Here is a 6,000-nt window from a genome sequence, read left to right as displayed (position 1 = left end):
AAAGAAAAGAAATATTGTGAATTTAGGGATTAATTGTAATTATGGTGGAGTGAGATAAAAACCAGAAAGCAATGGTTACAAAGTTATGTTCAATTTAGAGAAATATCATTTTTGTGCGATAAACATTTTTTCACAGCGCAGCAGCCAGCGAAAGCTTTTGACGGTGGATGTAGAAAATGAGTGAGTTTGTTTAACCAACAATAATTCCAAACATTTTTATATTTATAATTCTAAATTGAAATAACCCCATTAAACCCTTTAAATATTTCCTTAACCCTTTAAATAATACCAGGCAAGCGATCACTTTTACCATTTTTAACTTTTAAACCCTATATTTGAGGATGAACCATAATTTTTACGATTTTTTCTTTGGATTAAAACCTAGTTATAAAAGTTTGCATTTTTATATCATTTTATTAATTTAAATTTTGTCATGCGAAGAAGCTTATGTATCCTCAAAATTTTAATATATCCATTTTAATAGTAATAAATTATTTTATAATGTCTGCTTAAAACCGAATTTTTTTGATTTCCTAAACCCGCCTCAGTAGCGTTTGCCAAACAAGGGATCGTGGAAAAACCCTTAAGAATGCGAAGGAGCCATGATCACGGAAGAGAGGGCATTCTTAGCTCCTAAAACATCCAGGAGTGATTCGGACCGACTTTACAAATTTGTGTCTTCTGTTTTTTTTGTTCTTCTTGTAGTATGTCTCAGTTTACGGTCTTAGCTCATCCGGTTGCTTATTTCGTCCTATTTTCTTCGCACGTTTGTTTAATTAAATAATAATAATTCCCGACAAGGCACCCGATATTGGCCAAACCCCCTAACACCCCGCCTCCGACGAGCCAGAGCCGGAACCACGTAACGTGCGGGTCATATCGGGAGAGCAACATCCAGCCTGTTAGTCGTTACCCATTACAGGATTGAAAGGTGGATTATGGCCTCACAAGAATTTACGTTTACCGTAGAACCGAGAGCTGGTACTAAAATGCGACATGATGATGATCTCAGCCGCCTTTCGTGCTTTTTAATTGAAGATTCAACAAAATCTAGAATAATTGAAGTACAGGATAATGAAAAGTGGATCAAGGCAGTAAAAACTACTCTGGAAGGTGGAAATGAGTATGAAGACTATTTCCTTAATAATGACATACTATACAAGGATACAGTGAAGGAATTGTTAGTGGTACCCGATTCAATGAAATAATCAGATGAAATAATCAGTATGGCACATAGAGATGGACATTTCGGACATAAAAAAACGCGAGACATGCTAGAATGGTTTTACTTCTTACCAGAGATACAGAAAAATGTCGAAAGAATTGTTAAAGGTTGCGTAGAATGCCTAATAGTTTACTCAAAAAGAGGGAAAAAAGAAGGTTTATTATCACCAATCGATAAAGCTCAGGAACCTCTCGGAACATATCACATTGATCATGTTGGACCGTTAACGGACACGAAGAAAAAAAACAATCATATACTAGCAATAGTGGACGGATTTTCTAAATTTACTTGGCTTTACCTGACGAAGTCGACTGGAACAGACGAAGTAGTAAACAAACTTGAGAATTAGGCAGCAATTTTCGGTAATCCTCGTAGAATTGTTACAGACAGAGGTACAGCGTTTACATCAGGAACGTTTCAGGAGTTCTGTAGCCGCGAAGGCATTCAATTGCTTCACATAACCACAGGGATGCCCAGAGGAAACGGTCAAGTAGAGCGAACCCATAAAATCGTTATACCAATGCTAAGCAAGTTGTGTCAAGACAGTCCAGGGAATTGGTATCGCCATGTAGATAGAGTTCAGCAAAAAATAAATAACTCGCCACCTCGAACTACAAGATTCAGCCCATTTCAAATACTGACAGGGTTAACAATGAGAAAGAAAGACGGCGAGCTAAGAAAACTTTTTAAGGAGATGCAAATTGAAGAGTTAAACGATAATAGGGAAGATATACGTCAGCAGGCGCAACAAAATCGAATTATCGAAGAGTCGAATTATAAAGAAGGCGAGTTAGTAGCTATAAAAAGGACACAATACGGAACAGGCATGAAGCTTAGGCCAAAATTTTTCGGCCATTATAAAGTTACAAAAAAAACTAAATCACGGTCGATATGAAGTCATAAAAGAGGGGGGAAATCACAAAGGACCAAAGCAAACAACAACTTCGGCAGAGTATATGAAGAAATGGAGTTCATTAGGGGTCAAATGAAAAATCAGGATGGCCGAATGTGGGATTGGGAGGTATTAGGACTTATAGAAAGGGCCACACTTAAGAAAATACCATTTTGCCAAACACCAATCCAAAAGACAATGATACCCAACACTGTCGTTTTGTCAGTCAACGCGGTATAGAATAGAGAAAAGACGCAGAAAAGCTACCGAAGCCCATCAATTGCGAAAGTCGCAATTATTATTAAGAAAATTCATTTCTGTATACGTTACCCAAAGAATTTAAATAAACTATAATTTGTACGACCCTACATATATATAGATATATAGATATAGATTATATATATATATTGTTTTATGCTTATTGCTAATTATTACTATGTGTGCCATTAGGCACAATTTTGTATATTGCGTCATGCTGATGCATATTGATTGGATCAAATTACTAAGGGTGAATATAGGGTAGTAGGTCTTGGCAATAGGTGCCAACATGTCTTAAATAGAAAAAAATGTCTCTTTACTTACGGGTATTGAAAATATGGTAAAAGTATGGTAATATATCAACCATTTCCGCATTTATTAGATCAGTTGGGTATTCTACTATTTTTCTTAGGAAGCTAGTATCCGACGTAACTTTTAAAGATTCTTCCCATGAGCTTTGTTGGGACTTGTGCCAGCATCAAATATCATAATTATTTCTATTTAATTCTCTCAGTGTAACTAGCCGCAGCGGTCCACTAATTGCCCGTTATCAGCTATTCCATATTCTTTGTTTCTCCCAGATTCGCATGCGCTTTGTTCTTCTTTTGTAGCGCATGCACTTTGGCTGTTGCGAGAGTGGAAGGAAACTGCTTTCCGAAATTGCGCGTAGGCGCACCTTTCGATTGCAGGATCGGGAGCCTTCGCGGCTGGAGCAGCAGCCACCTTGGCAGCTGCAGACGGCGGCAGCAGCGATTCGGACGACCTCCCCCCATTGGAAGGGTGCAGGCTAGAGTCCAGAATGGAGTCAGACCTGGGCGCTGACTTAATCGGCAACGGTGACAATAAACCAAATCCCGGGCCAGATGAGGGATTAAGAACAGCAGCTTTAGAAAATCCAACGCAGACAACTGCCAGATGCGATGTGGAAATAGCGACCACGGGGGGAGCGGTGGTTAGCAGGGATACTGATGAGACGCAATCGCCCACGTCCTGGCTATCGTGATCGTTGTTCAAGGTTCGTCCAACTTCAAATCCCGAGAACCCGATCGGATGTCGCGGTCCAGCGGGTAATCCTGACTGCATGAGCGACGATTTTCCAACAGACCATCCTGCACCTTCACCACCGCTATAGTTGGTTCTGCTATTGACGAAGCAGTGGGACCATCGGTGCTTTGCCATTCCTCATGGAGTGCTTTGCCATTCCCACCTGAATGTCGAAGCGCACATCAGCGGCAAGATGGGAGAACTTCCAGCATAATTCACTCCCAACTTCAACAGAGCTCAATTGCTCTAACTCATCCTGGAGTGTGGTAAATTTCTTGCGCAACGCAATTTCCAACGGCTCCAGTACCATTATGGTCAAATCTTCCTTCTGCACTGCAGCCCTGACCTTATTATGCAGGGCTTCCATCTCCTGGTATGTCACCTCTGCTCTTTCGCCGCAAAAGCCTTTCCCTGGTTGCAGGAACCGAGGCCCTAGCTACGTCTCCAGACTCCATTATGCAATTCGTTTTTGTGCAAGGTACAATGTAATTGAAACAATAGCAACAAGTTTTGGTAGAGCTTCGGCGCAAGCTCTTGGGGTTGCGTTTGTTGTGATTTGGAGTTGATTGGAGCCGCATAGATTAGGGTTAAATTGAACCCAAAATAAATATTTTGAAACCCTGATTTGAAAATCGTCTGTTTATTTGGCTGCTATTAAAAACTATTAATAGCACAACATAATGCATATAAATAAATGCAGCCACCACCGTTTTGGGCCAAATCATGGATTAAAAGCTAAAAAAAACAGGCAAACCAACTCCGCCAATACTTTTCTAATATTTATTATTTTATATCGCACACCCAAAATTAATTGTTACATTTAACAATTGGTTTAACTAGAAAAACTGGAAAAACATAATTTCCAGTTTTCTTTAATTTTTTATCGTTGCGCATTTATTTTAGATATAATACATGTTTATTATATGATTGATCGGATATGCCATAACTTTGTTTTTATACCCTTGCAGAGGGTATTATAATTTTGGTCAAAAGTGTGCAACGCAGTGAAGGAGACATCTCCGATATATATATTCTTGATCAGGATCACCTCCTGAGTCGATATGAGCATGTCCGTCTGTCCGTCTGTCCGTTTCTACGCAAACTAGTCTCTCAGTTTTAAAGCTATCGAGTTCAAACTTTGCACACATCCTTCTTTCCTTTGCAGGCAGTACATAAGTCGGAACGGCCGGGATCGGTCGACTATATCCTAGAGTTGCCATATAACTGATTGGTCGGAAATGCCATAACTTTGATGTTTTTTAAGTTAGAGGGTTGGGACTCCACACATGTTATGTTTGACCAAAATATCTTATGTACAAAATTTCATAAGAATCGGCCGATTATATCCTATAGCTTCATAGAACGATCGGAATTGGCATAACTTTGGTGTTTTTTATGTTAGAAAGATGGGACTTGGTAGATTCTATTTTGGACAAAATAATCTGATTTGCCAAATTTCATAAGGATCGGCCAACTATATACGATCCGCTATATATCTAATAATGCGTGGCGCCACTTAGCGGACTGCGACTCAACTGCAAGGGTATATAAGCTTCGGCTCCGTCCGAAGTTAGCTTACCTTTCTTGTTTTTCATTAGTTCTAAGCAAATATTTAGTGAATAAACGAACATTAAATTGGTGACCCCGACGCGATCACTATAAAGACGCGAGAACCGGTGCTTACAATGGCAAACAACGACACCACACAAGACGACGCCGACGTCTTTCACGATACCATTACTCGCGGTTCCGACGCAGTTATTAACCGCGTAGCGGTTAAAATTCCGCCCTTTTGGACCGAGCTCCCAGAATTATGGCTGTCGCAAATCGAAGCCCAATTCGTTCTGGCAGAAATACCTGCAGACGACACGAAATTCAACACGATCCTGGCGTCAATCGAAGCACCGTTACTGGCCCAAATTGCCGACGCCATCGTCAACCAACCAGCCACAGGCAAGAACGAAAACTTCAAGTCGTGCATATTGGAACACTTCTGCGAAAGCGAGCAGAAGAAAATCCAGAAGTTGATTTTGGAGACTGACCTTGGTGACAAGTGCCCCAAACAACTGCTCAACGAGTTAAACGCACTCCCCGCAAACAAAGTTGACGAAACTTTCTTAAAAGCACTGTGGCTGCAGCGCCTACCAACACAAGTGCAGGCACTCTTGCAAGCATCGGACGCCTGCCTAGCAGATTTAGCTAAGTTGGCAGACAAAGTCATGGAAGTCGGCGATTTTCATCATATACGCACCGTTGACGCCAAATCGGCGCCGCCCAGCAGCACCGTTTTCGACGAACGTCTAGACCGCATCGAGCAACAAATTAACGCGCTGTTCAAAAACCGTTACCGCAAGAACAGTTCATCCATCTCCTACCTTATCGAAAAAGGAATATGTCGCTCCTCAAAAAGTCACTGGTCCAGTCCATTACAAGAAAGCAAACGGAGAGTGGCGACCATGCGGTGACTACCGAGCACTAAACAACGTAACAGTGCCGGATCGATACCCTATTCCGTACATACTGGATGTAACAAGCATCCTACACGGTAAAAAGATATTTTCAAAAATTGACCTGCAAAAAG

This window comes from Drosophila ananassae (genome assembly GCF_017639315.1).
Source record: "Drosophila ananassae strain 14024-0371.13 chromosome Y unlocalized genomic scaffold, ASM1763931v2 tig00000101, whole genome shotgun sequence".
NCBI lineage: Eukaryota > Metazoa > Arthropoda > Insecta > Diptera > Drosophilidae > Drosophila > Drosophila ananassae.
This window is presented reverse-complemented; position numbering follows the sequence as displayed.